The sequence below is a fragment of the Calliopsis andreniformis genome, unplaced genomic scaffold (assembly GCF_051401765.1).
Source record: "Calliopsis andreniformis isolate RMS-2024a unplaced genomic scaffold, iyCalAndr_principal scaffold0001, whole genome shotgun sequence".
NCBI lineage: Eukaryota > Metazoa > Arthropoda > Insecta > Hymenoptera > Andrenidae > Calliopsis > Calliopsis andreniformis.
The window spans coordinates 18,868,194-18,884,784 of NW_027480422.1; positions in this window are offsets into that span (position 1 = coordinate 18,868,194).

Sequence of the window (16,591 nt, forward strand, 5' to 3'; positions counted from 1 at the left end):
CTTCTGGCGTTGACTTCTAAGGCCGCAGCTATTCGATGTGGTGGAGAAACGCCCTAGAGTGAAGCCTAGATTGCCCGGAAAGTAGAAATGACCATTACCTCCACACTGTTTGCAATTATTCATTTTATACAATGGAAAAACTGTTGTATTTATAATGTTTTTTATAGTTATGGCGTTGACTTCTAAGGTCTTAGCTATTCGATGTGGTGGAGCAATGCCCTAGAGTGAAGCCTAGGATGCCCGCAACGTAGAAATGACCATACCTTTCACACTGTTTGCAATTATTCCTGTTATACGACTCAAAAACTGTTGTAGTTATATTGTATTTTATGCTTCTGGCGTTGACTTCTAAGGCCGGAGCTATTCGATGTGGTGGAGCAACGCCCTAGAGTGAAGCCTAGGTTGCCCGGAACGTAGAAATGACCACACCTTTCACACTGGTTAAAATTATGCCTGTTATACGATGGAAAAGCTGTTGTATTTGTATTGTCTTTTATGCTTCTGGCGTAGACTTCTTAGGCCCTAACTATTCGATCTGGTGGAACGACGCCCTAGAGTGCAGCCTAGGTTGCCCGTATCGCAGAAATGACCATACCTTTCACACTGGTTGCAATTATTCCTGTTATACGATGGTAAAACTGTTGTATTTCTATTGTAGTTTATGCTTCTGGCGTTGACTTGTTAGGCCCTAACTATTCGATCTGGTGGAGCAACGCCCTAGAGAGAAGCCTAGATTGCCCGGAACGTAGAAATGACCATAACTATCAGACTGGTTGCAATTATTCGTTTTATACGATGGAAAGACTGTTGTACATATATCGTATTTTATGTCTCTGGCGTTTACTTCTTAGGCCCTAGCTATTCGATCTGGAGGAGCAACGCCCTAGGGTGAAGCCTAGGTTGCCCTGAACGTAGAAATAACTATAACTTTCATACTGGTTGCAATTATTCGTTTTATACAATGGAAAAACTGTTGTATTTATATTGTATTTTATGCTTCAGGCGTTGACTTCTTAGGCCCTAACTATTCGCTCTGGTGGAACAACGCCCTAGAGTGATGCCTAGGTCGCCCGGAACGTAGAAATGACCATTACTTGCACACTGGATGCAATTATTCGTTTTATACGATGGAAAAACTGTTGTATTTATTTTGTATTTGGTGCTCCTGGCGTTGACTTCTTAGGCCGTAACTATTGGATCTGGTGGACCAACGCCCTAGAGTGAAGCCTAGGTTGCCCGGGACGTAGAAATGACCATTACTTCCACACTGTTTGCAATTATTCATATTATACAGTGGAAAGACTGTTGTATGTATATTGTATTTTATGCTTCTTGCGTTGACTTCTAAGGCCGCAGCTATTCGATGTGGTGGAGAAACGCCCTAGAGTGAAGCCTAGGTTGCCCGGAATGTAGAAATGACCATACCTTTCACACTGGTTGCAATTATTCCTGTTATATAAGGAAAAAACTGTTGTATTTATATTGTATTTTATGCTTCTGCCGTTGACTTCCTGGGCCCTAACGATTCTATCTGGAGGAGCAACGCCCTAGAGTGAAGCCTAGGTTGCCCGGAATGTAGAAATGACCATCACTTTCACACTGGTGGCAATTATTCCTGTTATACGATGGACAAACAGTTGGATTTTTAATGTACTTTATGCTTCTGGCGTTGACTTCTAAGGCCCTATGTATTCGATCTGGTGGAGCAATGTCTCAGTGTTAAGTCTAGGATTCCCGGAACGTAGAAATGGCCGTTACTTTCACACTGGTTGCAATTACTCATATTATGCGATGGAAAAACTGTTGTACATATATCGTATTTTATGCTTCTGGCATTGACTTCTTAGGCCCTAACCATTCGATCTGGTGGAGCAACGCCCTAGGGTGAAGTCTCGGTTGCCCGGAACGTAGAAATGACAATAACTATCTCACTGGTTGCACTTATTCGTTTTATACGATGGATAGACTGTTGTATTTATATTGTATTTTATAGTTATGGCGTTGTCTTCTTGGGCCGTAGCTATTCGATGTGGTTGAGCAACGCCCTAGAGTGAAGCCAACGTTGCCCGGAACGTAGAAATGACCATTACTTCCACACTGTTTGCAATTATTCCTATTATACAGTGGAACAACTGTTGTATTTATATGGCATTTTATGCTTCTGGCATTGACTTCTAAGGCCCTAACTATTCGATGTGGTGGAGCAACGCCCTAGAGTGAAGCCTAGGTTGCCCGGAACGTTGAAATGACCATAGCTTTCACACTGGTTGCAATTATTCCTGTTATACGATGGACAAACTGTTGTATTTATATTGTATTTTATGCTTCTGGCGTTGACTTCCTAGGCCCTAACTATTCGATCTGGTTGAGCATGGCCCTAGAGTGAAGCCTAGGTTGCCCGGAATGTAGAAATGACCATCACTTTCACACTGGTTGCAATTATTCTTGTTATACGATGGAAAAACTGTTGTATTTATATTGTATTTTATGCCTCTGGCGTTGACTCCTAAGGCCGTAGCTATTCGATGTGGTGGAGGATCGCCCTAGAGTGAAGCCTAGGTTGCCCGGAACCTAGATATGACCATGTCTTTCACACTGTTTGCAATTATTCCTGTTATACGATAGAAAAACTGTTTTATTTATATTGTATTTTATGCTTCTGGCATGACTTCTAAGGCCCTAACTATTCGATGTGGTGGAGAAACGCCCTAGAGTGAAGCCTAGATTGCCCGGAAAGTAGAAATGACCACACCTTTCACACTGGTTGCAATTATGCCTGTTATACGATGGAAAAGCTGTTGTATTTGTATTGTCTTTTATGCTTCTGGCGTAGACTTCTTAGGCCCTAACTATTCGATCTGGTGGAACGACGCCCTAGAGTGCAGCCTAGGTTGCCCGTATCGTAGAAATGACCATACCTTTCACACTGGTTGCAATTATTCCTGTTATACGATGGTAAAACTGTTGTATTTCTATTGTAGTTTATGCTTCTGGCGTTGACTTGTTAGGCCCTAACTATTCGATCTGGTGGAGCAACGCCCTAGGGAGAAGCCTAGATTGCCCGGAACGTTGAAATGACCATAACTATCAGACTGGTTGCAATTATTCGTTTTATACGATGGAAAGACTGTTGTACATATATCGTATTTTATGTCTCTGGCGTTTACTTCTTAGGCCCTAAGTATTCGATCTGGAGGAGCAACGCCCTAGGGTGAAGCCTAGGTTGCCCTGAACGTAGAAATAACTATAACTTTCATACTGGTTGCAATTGTTCGTTTTATACAATGGAAAGACTGTTGTATTTATATTGTATTTTATGCTTCAGGCGTTGACTTCTTAGGCCCTAACTATTCGCTCTGGTGGAACAACGCCCTAGAGTGATGCCTAGGTCGCCCGGATCGTAGAAATGACCATTACTTGCACACTGGATGCAATTATTCGTTTTATACGATGGAAAAACTGTTGTATTTATTTTGTATTTGGTGCTCCTGGCGTTGACTTCTTAGGCCCTAACTATTGGATCTGGTGGACCAACGCCCTAGAGTGAAGCCTAGGTTGCCCGGGACGTAGAAATGACCATTACTTCCACACTGTTTGCAATTACTCATATTATACAGTGGAAAAACTGTTGTATGTATATTGTATTTTATGCTTCTGGCATTGACTTCTAAGGCCCTAACTATTCGATGTGGTGGAGCAACGCCCTAGAGTGAAGCCTAGGTTGTCCGGAACGTAGAAACGACCATAGCATTCACACTGGTTGCAATTATTTCTGTTATACAAGGGAAAAACTGTTGTATTTATATTGTATTTTATGCCGCTGGCGTTGACTCCTAAGGCCGTAGATATTCGAAGTGGTGGAGCAACGCCCTAGAGTGAAGCCTAGGTTGCCCGGAACGTAGAAATGACCATACCTTCCACACTGGTTGCAATTATTCCTGTTATACAAGGGAAAAACTGTTGTATTTATATTATATTTTATGCTTCTGGCATTGACTTCTAAGGCCCTAACTATTCGATCTAGTGGAGCAACGCCCTAGAGTGAAGCCTAGGTTGCACGGAACGTAGAAATGACCATTACTTCCTCACTCTTTACAATTATTCATTTTATACAATGGAAAAACTGTTGTATTTATATTGTTTTTTATAGTTATGGCGTTGACTTCTAAGGCCGTAGCTATTCGATGTGGTGGAGCAATGCCCTAGAGTGAAGCCTAGGATGCCCGCTACGTAGAAATGACCATATCTTTCACACTGTTTGCAATTATTCCTGTTATACGATTCAAAAACTGTTGTATTTAAATTGTATTTTATGCTTCTGGCGTTGACTTCTAGGGCCGGAGCTATTCGATGTGGTGTAGCAACGCCCTAGAGTGAAGCCTAGGTGGCTCGGAAAGTAGAAATGACCATTACCTCCACACTGTTTGCAATTATTCATTTTATACAACGGAAAAACTGTTGTATTTATATTGTTTTTTATAGTTATGGCGTTGACTTCTAAGGCCCTATGTATTCGATCTGGTGGAGCAATGTCTCAGTGTTAAGTCTAGGATTCCCGGAACGTAGAAATGGCCGTTACTTTCACACTGGTTGCAATTACTCATATTATGCGATGGAAAAACTGTTGTACATATATCGTATTTTATGCTTCTGGCATTGACTTCTTAGGCCCTAACCATTCGATCTGGTGGAGCAACGCCCTAGGGTGAAGTCTCGGTTGCCCGGAACGTAGAAATGACAATAACTATCTCACTGGTTGCACTTATTCGTTTTATACGATGGATAGACTGTTGTATTTATATTGTATTTTATAGTTATGGCGTTGTCTTCTTGGGCCGTAGCTATTCGATGTGGTTGAGCAACGCCCTAGAGTGAAGCCAACGTTGCCCGGAACGTAGAAATGACCATTACTTCCACACTGTTTGCAATTATTCCTATTATACAGTGGAACAACTGTTGTATTTATATGGCATTTTATGCTTCTGGCATTGACTTCTAAGGCCCTAACTATTCGATGTGGTGGAGCAACGCCCTAGAGTGAAGCCTAGGTTGCCCGGAACGTTGAAATGACCATAGCTTTCACACTGGTTGCAATTATTCCTGTTATACGATGGACAAACTGTTGTATTTATATTGTATTTTATGCTTCTGGCGTTGACTTCCTAGGCCCTAACTATTCGATCTGGTTGAGCATGGCCCTAGAGTGAAGCCTAGGTTGCCCGGAATGTAGAAATGACCATCACTTTCACACTGGTTGCAATTATTCTTGTTATACGATGGAAAAACTGTTGTATTTATATTGTATTTTATGCCTCTGGCGTTGACTCCTAAGGCCGTAGCTATTCGATGTGGTGGAGGATCGCCCTAGAGTGAAGCCTAGGTTGCCCGGAACCTAGATATGACCATTACTTGCACACTGGATGCAATTATTCGTTTTATACGATGGAAAAACTGTTGTATTTATTTTGTATTTGTTGCTCCTGGCGTTGACTTCTTAGGCCCTAACTATTGGATCTGGTGGACCAACACCCTAGAGTGAAGCCTAGGTTGCCCGGGACGTAGAAATGACCATTACTTCCACACTGTTTGCAATTATTCATATTATACAGTGGAGAAACTGTTGTATGTATATTGTATTTTATGCTTCTGGCGTTGACTTCTTAGGCCCTAGCTAGTGGATCTGGTGGAGCAACGCCCTAGAGTGAAGCCTAGGTTGCCCGGAACGTAGAAATGACCATAACATTCATACTGGTTGCAATTATTCCTGTTATAGGATGGACAAACTGTTGGATTTTTAATGTACTTTATGCTTCTGGCGTTGACATCTAAGGCCCTATGTATTCGATCTGGTGGAGCAATGTCTCAGTGTTAAGTCTAGGATTCCCGGAACGTAGAAATGGCCGTTACTTTCACACTGGTTGCAATTACTCATATTATGCGATGGAAAAACTGTTGTACATATATCGTATTTTATGCTTCTGGCATTGACTTCTTAGGCCCTAACTATTCGATCTGTTGGAGCAACGCCCTAGGGTGAAGTCTCGGTTGCCCGGAACGTAGAAATGACAATAACTATCTCACTGGTTGCACTTATTCGTTTTATACGATGGATAGACTGTTGTATTTATATTGTATTTTATAGTTATGGCGTTGTCTTCTTGGGCCGTAGCTATTCGATGCGGTTGAGCAACGCCCTAGAGTGAAGCCAACGTTGCCCGGAACGTAGAAATGACCATCACTTCCACACAGTTTGCAATTATTCCTATTATACAGTGGAACAACTGTTGTATTTATATGGCATTTTATGCTTCTGGCATTGACTTCTAAGGCCCTAACTATTCGATGTGGTGGAGCAACGCCCTAGAGTGAAGCCTAGGTTGCCCGGAACGTTGAAATGACCATAGCTTTCACACTGGTTGCAATTATTCCTGTTATACGATGGACAAACTGTTGTATTTATATTGTATTTTATGCTTCTGGCGTTGACTTCCTAGGCCCTAACTATTCGATCTGGTGGAGCATGGCCCTAGAGTGAAGCCTAGGTTGCCCGGAATGTAGAAATGACCATCACTTTCACACTGGTTGCAATTATTCTTGTTATACGATGGAAAAACTGTTGTATTTATATTGTATTTTATGCTTCTGGCGTTGACTTCTTAGGCCCTAGCTAGTGGATCTGGTGGAGCAACGCCCTAGAGTGAAGCCTAGGTTGCACGGAACGTAGAAATGACCATTACTTCCTCACTCTTTACAATTATTCATTTTATACAATGGAAAAACTGTTGTATTTATATTGTTTTTTATAGTTATGGCGTTGACTTCTAAGGCCGTAGCTATTCGATGTGGTGGAGCAATGCCCTAGAGTGAAGCCTAGGATGCCCGCTACGTAGAAATGACCATATCTTTCACACTGTTTGCAATTATTCCTGTTATACGATTCAAAAACTGTTGTATTTAAATTGTATTTTATGCTTCTGGCGTTGACTTCTAGGGCCGGAGCTATTCGATGTGGTGTAGCAACGCCCTAGAGTGAAGCCTAGGTGGCTCGGAAAGTAGAAATGACCATTACCTCCACACTGTTTGCAATTATTCATTTTATACAACGGAAAAACTGTTGTATTTATATTGTTTTTTATAGTTATGGCGTTGACTTCTAAGGCCGTAGCTATTCGATGTGGTGGAGCAATTCCCTAGAGTGAAGCCTAGGGTGCCCGCTACGTAGAAATGACCATACCTTTCACACTGTTTGCAATTATTCCTGTTATACGATTGAAAAAGTGTTTTATCGATATTGTGTTTTATGCTTCTTGCGTTGACTTCTAAGGCCGCAGCTATTCGATATGGTGGAGAAACGCCCTAGAGTGAAGCCTAGGTTGCCCGGAATGTAGAAATGACCATACCTTTCACACTGGTTGCAATTATTCCTGTTATACAAGGAAAAAACTGTTGTATTTATATTGTATTTTATGCTTCTGCCGTTGACTTCCTGGGCCCTAACGATTCTATCTGGAGGAGCAACGCCCTAGAGTGAAGCCTAGGTTGCCCGGAATGTAGAAATGACCATAACTTTCACACTGGTGGCAATTATTCCTGTTATACGATGGACAAACTGTTGGATTTTTAATGTACTTTATGCTTCTGGCGTTGACTTCTAAGGCCCTATGTATTCGATCTGGTGGAGCAATGTCTCAGTGTTAAGTCTAGGATTCCCGGAACGTAGAAATGGCCGTTACTTTCACACCGGTTGCAATTGCTCATATTATGCGATGGAAAAACTGTTGTACATATATCGTATTTTATGCTTCTGGCATTGACTTCTTAGGCCCTAACTATTCGATCTGTTGGAGCAACGCCCTAGGGTGAAGTCTCGGTTGCCCGGAACGTAGAAATGACAATAACTATCTCACTGGTTGCACTTATTCGTTTTATACGATGGATAGACTGTTGTATTTATATTGTATTTTATAGTTATGGCGTTGTCTTCTTGGGCCGTAGCTATTCGATGCGGTTGAGCAACGCCCTAGAGTGAAGCCAACGTTGCCCGGAACGTAGAAATGACCATCACTTCCACACAGTTTGCAATTATTCCTATTATACAGTGGAACAACTGTTGTATTTATATGGCATTTTATGCTTCTGGCATTGACTTCTAAGGCCCTAAGTATTCGATGTGGTGGAGCAACGCCCTAGAGTGAAGCCTAGGTTGCCCGGAACGTTGAAATGACCATAGCTTTCACACTGGTTGCAATTATTCCTGTTATACGATGGACAAACTGTTGTATTTATATTGTATTTTATGCTTCTGGCGTTGACTTCCTAGGCCCTAACTATTCGATCTGGTGGAGCATGGCCCTAGAGTGAAGCCTAGGTTGCCCGGAATGTAGAAATGACCATCACTTTCACACTGGTTGCAATTATTCTTGTTATACGATGGAAAAACTGTTGTATTTATATTGTATTTTATGCTTCTGGCGTTGACTTCTTAGGCCCTAGCTAGTGGATCTGGTGGAGCAACGCCCTAGAGTGAAGCCTAGGTTGCCCGGAACGTAGAAATGACCATAACATTCATACTGGTTGCAATTATTTCCGTTATACAAGGGAAAAACTGTTGTATTTATATTGTAGTTTATGCTTCTGGCGTTGACTTCTTAGGCCCTAACTATTCGATCTGGTGGAGCAACGCCCCAGAGTGAAGCCTAGGTTGCACGGAACGTAGAAATGACCATTACTTCCTCACTGTTTGCAATTATTCATTTTATACAATGGAAAAACTGTTGTATTTATATTGTTTTTTATAGTTATGGCGTTGACTTCTAAGGCCGTAGCTATTCGGTTTGTGGTTGAGCAATTCCCTAGAGTGAAGCCTAGGGTGCCCGCAACGTAGAAATGACCATACCTTTCACACTGTTTGCAATTATTCCTGTTACACGATTGAAAAACTGTTTTATCGATATTGTGTTTTATGCTTCTTGTGTTGACTTCAAAGGCCGCAGCTATTCGATGTGGTGGAGAAACGCCCTAGAGTGAAGCCTAGGTTGCCCGGAATGTAGAAATGACCATACCTTTCACACTGGTTGCAATTATTCCTGTTATACAAGGAAAAAACTGTTGTATTTATATTGTATTTTATGCTTCTGCCGTTGACTTCCTGGGCCCTAACGATTCTATCTGGAGGAGCAACGCCCTAGAGTGAAGCCTAGGTTGCCCGGAATGTAGAAATGACCATAACTTTCACACTGGTGGCAATTATTCCTGTTATACGATGGACAAACTGTTGGATTTTTAATGTACTTTATGCTTCTGGCGTTGACTTCTAAGGCCCTATGTATTCGATCTGGTGGAGCAATGTCTCAGTGTTAAGTCTAGGATTCCCGGAACGTAGAAATGGCCGTTACTTTCACACTGGTTGCAATTACTCATATTATGCGATGGAAAAACTGTTGTACATATATCGTATTTTATGCTTCTGGCATTGACTTCTTAGGCCCTAACCATTCGATCTGGTGGAGCAACGCCCTAGGGTGAAGTCTCGGTTGCCCGGAACGTAGAAATGACAATAACTATCTCACTGGTTGCACTTATTCGTTTTATACGATGGATAGACTGTTGTATTTATATTGTATTTTATAGTTATGGCGTTGTCTTCTTGGGCCGTAGCTATTCGATGTGGTTGAGCAACGCCCTAGAGTGAAGCCAACGTTGCCCGGAACGTAGAAATGACCATTACTTCCACACTGTTTGCAATTATTCCTATTATACAGTGGAACAACTGTTGTATTTATATGGCATTTTATGCTTCTGGCATTGACTTCTAAGGCCCTAACTATTCGATGTGGTGGAGCAACGCCCTAGAGTGAAGTCTCGGTTGCCCGGAACGTAGAAATGACCATCACTTTCACACTGGTTGCAATTATTCCTTTTACACGATGGAAAAACTGTTGGATTTGTATTGTATTTTATGCTTCTGGTGTAGACTTCTTAGGCTCTAGCTATTCGATCTGGAGGAACAACGCCCTAGAGTGAAGCCTGGGTTGCCTGGAACGTAGAAATGACCATCAGTTTCACACTGGTTGCAATTATTCGTGTTATACGATGGAAAAACTGTTGTATTTATTTTGTATTTTATGCCTCTGGCGTTTACTCCTAAGGCCGTAGCTATTCGATGTGGTGGAGCAACGCCCTAGAGTGAAGCCTAGGTTGCCCTGATCGTAGAAATGACCATATCTTTCACACTGGTTGCAATTATTCCTGTTAATCGATGGAAAAACAGTTGTATCTGTATTGTATTTTATGCTTCTGGTGTTGACTTCTTAGGCCCAAACCATTCGATCTGGTGGAGCAACGCCCTAGAGAGAAGCCTAGATTTCCCGGAACGTAGAAATGACCATTACCTTCAGGCATGTTGCAATTGTTCCTGTTATACGATGGAAAAACTGTTGTATCTCTATTGTATTTTATGCCTCTGGCGTTGACTTCTTAGGCCCTAACTATTCGATCTGGTGGAGCATCGCCCTAGAGTGAAGTCTAGGTGGCCCAGAATGTAGAAATGACCATCACTTTCACACTGGTTGCTATTATTCCTGTTATACGATGGAAAAACTGTTGTATTTATATTGTATTTTATGCTTCTGGCGTAGGGTTCTAAGGCCCTAACTATTCGATCTGCGGGAACAACGCCCTGGACTGAAGCCTAGATTGCCCGGAACGTAGAAATGACCATCACTTTCACACTGGATGCAATTATTCCTGTTATATGATGGAAAAGCTGTTGTATCTATTTTGTATTTTATGCTTCTGGCGTTGACTTCTTAGCCCCTAACTATTCGATATGGTGGAGCAACGACCTAGGGTGAAGCCTAGGTTGCCCGGAACGTAGAAATGACCATAATTTTCATACGGATTGCAAATATTCGTTTTATACGATGTAAAAACTGTTGTATTTATATTGTATTTTCTGCGTCTGGCTTTGACTTCTAAGGTCCTAGCTATTCGATCTGGTGGGGCAACGTCCAAGAGTGAAGCCTATGGGGCCTGGAACGCAGAAATGACCATAACTTTCACACTGGTAACAATTATTCGTTTTATACAATGGAAAAACTGTTGTATTTATATTGTATTTTATGCTTCTGGTGTAGACTACTTAGGCCCTAGCTATTCGATCTGGAGGAGCAACGCCCTAGAGTGGAGCCTAGGTTGCCCGGAACGTAGAAATGACCATCAGTTTCACACTGGTTGCAATTATTCCTGTTATATGATGGAAAAACTGTTGCATCTATTTTGTATTTTATGCGTCTGGACTTGTCTTCTCAGGCCCTAACTATTCGACCTGGTGGACCAATGCCCTAGACTGAAGCCTAGGTTGCACGGAACGTAGAAATGCCCATTACTTTCACACTGGTTGTAATTATTCCTGTTATACGATGGAATAACTGTTGTATTTATATTCTATTTTATGCTTCTGGCGTTGACTTCTAAGGCCCTAGCTATTCGATCTGGTGGTGCAACGCCCTAGAGTGAAGCCTAGGTTGCACGGAACGTAGAAATGCCCATCACCTTCACTCTGGTTGTAATTATTCCTGTTATACGATGGAAAAACTGTTGCATTTTTATTGTATTTTATGCTTCTGGCGTTGTATTCAAAGCCCTAACTATTCGATTTGGTGGAGCAACGCCCTGGAGTTAGGCCAAGGTTGCCCGGAACGTAGAAATGACCATAACTTTCACACTGGTTGCAATTATTCGTTCTATACAATGGAAAAACTGTTCTATTTGTTTTGTATTTCATGCTTCGGGCGTTGTCTTCTAAGGCCCCAACTATTCGATCTGGTGGAGCAACGCCCTACAGTTAAGCCTAGGTTGGCCGGAACGTAGAAATGACCTTTACTTTCACACTGTTTGCAAATATACATTATATACGATGGAAAAGCTGTTGTATTTATTTTGTATTTCATGTTTCGGGCGATGACTTCTAAAGCCCTAACTATTCGATCTGGTGGAGCAACGCCCTACAGTTAAGCCTAGGTTGCCCGGAACGTAGAAGTGACCTTTACTTTCACACTGTTTGCAATTATACATTATATACGGTGGTAAAGCTGTTGTATTTATATTGTATTTTATGCTTCTGGCGTTGACTTCTTAGGCCCTAACTATTCGATCTGGTGGAAGAACGCCCTAGAGTGAAGCCTAGGTTCCCCGAAAGTAGAAATGACCTTTACTTTCACAATGTTTGCAAATATCCATTATATACGATGGAAAAGCTTTAGTATTTAGATTGTATTTTATGCTTCTGGCGTTGACTTCTTAGGCCCTAGCTGTTTGATCTGGTGGAGCAGCGCCCTGTAGTGAAGCCTAGGTTGCCCGGAACGTAGAAATGACCATCACCTTCACTCTGGTTGCAATTATTCCTCTTATACGATGGAAAAACTGTTGTATTTATATTATATCGTATGCTTCAGGCGTTGACTTCGAAGGCCGTAGCTATTCGATGTGGTGGAGCAACGCCCTAGAGTGAAGACTAGGTTGCCCGGAACGTAGAAATGACCATAGCTTTCACACTGGTTGCAATTGTTCCTGTTATACAAGGGAAAAACTGTTGTATTTATATTCTATTTTAAGCTTCTGGTGTTGACTTCTTTGGCCCTAACTATTCGATCTGGTGGAGCAGCGCCCTAGAGTGAAGCCTAGGTTGCCCGGAACGTAGAAATGACCATTACATTCACACTGTTTGCAAATATTCATTATATACGATGGAAAAGCTGTTGTATTTATATTGTATTTTATGCTTCTGGCGTTGACTTCTTAGGCCCTAACTATTCGATGTGGTGGAGAAACGCCCTAGAGTGAGGCCTAGGTTGCCCGGAACGTAGAAATGACCATCACCTTCACACTGTTTGCGATTATTCATTTTATACGATGGTAAAACTGTTGTACTTATGTTGTATTTTATTCTACTGGCGTTGAATTCTAAGTCCCTAGCTATTCGATCTGGTGGAGCAACGCCCTAGAGTGAAGCCTAGGTTGCCCGGAACGTAGAAATGACCCTTACCTTCAGGCTTGTTGCAATTATTCCTGTTATACCATGAAAAAACTGTTGCATTTTTATTGTATTTTATGCTTCTGGCGTCGTCTTCTTAGGCACTAACTATTCGATCTGGTGGAGGATTGCTCTAGAGTAAAGCCTAGGTTGCCCGGAACGTAGAAATGTCCATAACTATCAGACTGGTTGCAATTATTCGTTTTATAGGATGGAAAGACTGTTGTATTTATAATGTATTTTATGCTTCTGGCGTTGACTTCTTCGGCCCTAACTATTCGATCTGGTGGAGCAACGACCTACAGTTAAGCCTAGGTTGCCCGGAACGTAGAAATGACCTTTACTTTCACGCTGTTTGCAAATATACATTATATACGATGGAAAAGCTGTTGCATTTATATTGTATTTTATGCTTCTGGCATTGATTTCTTAGGCCCTAACTATTCGATCTGGTGGAACAACTCCCTAGAGTGAAGCCTAGGTTGCCCGGAACGTAGAAATGACCTTTCCTTTCACACTGTTTGCAAGTATACATTATGTACGATGGAAAAACGGTTGTATTTATATTGTATTTTATGCTTCTGGCGTAGTCTTCTTAGGCACTAACTATTCGATCTGGTGGAGCAATGCACTAGAGTAAAGCCTAGGTTGCCCGGAACGTAGAAATGACCATTACCTTCACACTGCTTGCAATTATACATTTTATACGATGGAAAAACTGTTACACGTATGTTGTATTTTATTCTTCTGGCGTTGAATTCTAAGTCCCTAGCTATTCGATCTGGTGGAGCAACGCCCTAGAGTGAAGCCTAGGTTACCCGGAACGTAGAAATGACCAGTACTTTCACACTGGTTGCAGTTATTCCTGTTATACTATGGAAAAACTGTTGCAGTTTTATTGTATTTTATGCTTCTGGCGTTAAATTCTAAGTCCCTAACTATGCGATCTGGTGGAGCAACGCCCTGGAGTTAAGCCTAGGTTGTCCGGAACGTAGAAATGACCATAACTTTCACACTGGTTGCAGTTATTCGTTTTATACAATGGAAAAACTGTACTATTTATTTTGTATTTTATGCTTCGGGAGTCGACATCTAAGGCCATATCTATTCCATCTGGTGGAGCAACGCTCTAGAGTGAAGCCTAGGTTATCCAGAACGTAGAAATGACCATTACCTTCACACTGCTAGCAATTATACATTTTATATGATGGAAAAACTGTGGTACTTATGTTGTATTTTCTTTATCTGGTGTTGAATTCCAATTCCCTAGCTATTCGATCTGGTGGAGTAACGCCCTAGAGTGAAGCCTAGGCTACCCGGAACACAGAAATGACCAGTACTTTCACACTGGTTGCAGTTATTCCTATTATACGACGGAAAAACTGATGCATTTTTATTATATTTTATGCTTCTGGCGTTGACTTCTAAGTGCCTAGCTATTCGATCTGGTGGAGCAAGGCTCTAGAGCGAAGCCTAGGTTGCCCGGAACCTAGAAATGACCTCTACTTTCACACTGGTTGCAATTATTCTTGTTATACTATGGAAAAACTGTTGCATTTTTATTGTATTTTATGCTTCTGCCGTTAAATTCTAAGTCCCTAACTATGCGATCTAGTGGAGCAACGCCCTACAGTTAAGCCTAGGTTGCCCGGAACGTAGAAATGACATTTAATTTCACACTGTTTGCAAATATACATTATATACGATGGAAAAGCTGTTGCATTTATATTGTATTTTATGCTTCTGGCGTTGACTTCTTAGGCCCTAACTATTCGATCTGGTGGAGCAGCGCTCTACAGCGAAACCTAGGTGGCCCGGAACCTAGAAATGACCTTTACTTTCACACTGTTTGCAAATATACATTATATACGATGGAAAAGCTGTTGTATTTATATTGTATTTTATGCTTCTGGCGTTGTCTTTTCAGGCCCTAACTATTCGATCTGGTGGAACAATGCCCTAGAGTGAAGCCTAGGTTGCCCGGAACATCGAAATGACCATAACTTTCACACTGGTTGCAATTATTCGTTTTACACAATGGAAAAGCTGTTGTATTTCTATTGTATTTTATGCTTCTGGCGTTGACTTCTTAGGCCCTAACTATTCGATCTGGTGGAACAACTCCCTAGAGTGAAGCCTAGGTTGCCCGGAACGTAGAAATGACCTTTACTTTCACACTGTTTGCAAGTACACATTATATACGATGGAAAAGCTGTTGTATTTATATTGTATTTTATGCTTCTGGCATTGTCTTCTTAGGCCCTAACTATTCGATCTGGTGGAGCAATACTCTAGAGTAAAGCCTAGGTTGCCCGGAACGTAGAAATGACCATTACCTACACGGCTTGCAATTACACATTTTATACGATGGAAAAACTGTTATACTTATGTTGTATTTTATTCTTCTGGCGTTGAATTCTAAGACCCTAGCTATTCGATCTGGTGGAGCAACGCCCTGGAGTGAAGCGCAGTTTACCCGAAACGTAGAAATGACCATAACTTTCACACTGGTTTGAATTATTCGTTTTATACAATGGAAAAACTGTTGTATTTATTTTGTATTTTATGCTTCTGGCGTTGTCTTCGTAGGCCCTAACTATGCGATCTGGTGGAGCAATGCTCTAGAGTAAAGCCTAGGTTGCCCGGAACGTAGAAATGACCATTACCTTCACACTGCTTGCAATTACACATTTTATACGATGGAAAAACTGTCATACTTATGTTGTATTTTATTCTTCTGGCGCTGAATTCTAAGTCCCTAGCTATTCGATCTGGTGGAGCAAGGCCCTAGAGTGAAGCCTAGGTTACCCGGAACGTAGAAATGACCATTACCTTCAGGCTTGTTGCAATTATTCCTGTTATACGATGAAAAAACTGTTGTATTTTTATTGTATTTTATGCTTCAGGCGCTGAGTTCTCAGGCCGTAGCTATTCGATGTGGTGGAGCAACGCCCTAGAGTGAAGCCTAGGTTGCCCGGAACGTAGAAATGACCCTTACCTTCAGGCTTGTTGCAATTATTCCTGTTATACGATGAAAAAACTGTTGCATTTTTATTGTATTTTATGCTTCTGGCGTTGTCTTCTTAGGCACTAACTATTCGATCTGATGGAGCAACGCCCTAGGGTGAAGCCTAGGTTGAACGGAACGTAGAAATGACCATAACTTTCATACTGGTTGCAATTATCCGTTTTATACAATGGAAAAACTGTTGTATTTATATTGTATTTTATAGCTATGGCGTTGACTTCTAAGGCCGTAGGCATTCGATTTGGTGGAGAAATGCCCTAGTGTGAAGCCTAGGTTGCCTGGAACGTAGAAATGACCATACCTTTCACGCTGGTAGCTATTATTTCTGTTATACGATGGAAAAACTGTTGTATCTATTTCGTATTTTATGCTTCTGGCGTTGACTTCTTAGGTCCTAACTATTGGATCTGGTGGAGCAACGCCCTCTGATGAAGCCCAGGTTTCCCGGAACGTAGAAATGACCATAACTTTCATACTGATTGCAATTATTCGTATTATACGATGAAAAGCTCTTGTACATATATCGTATT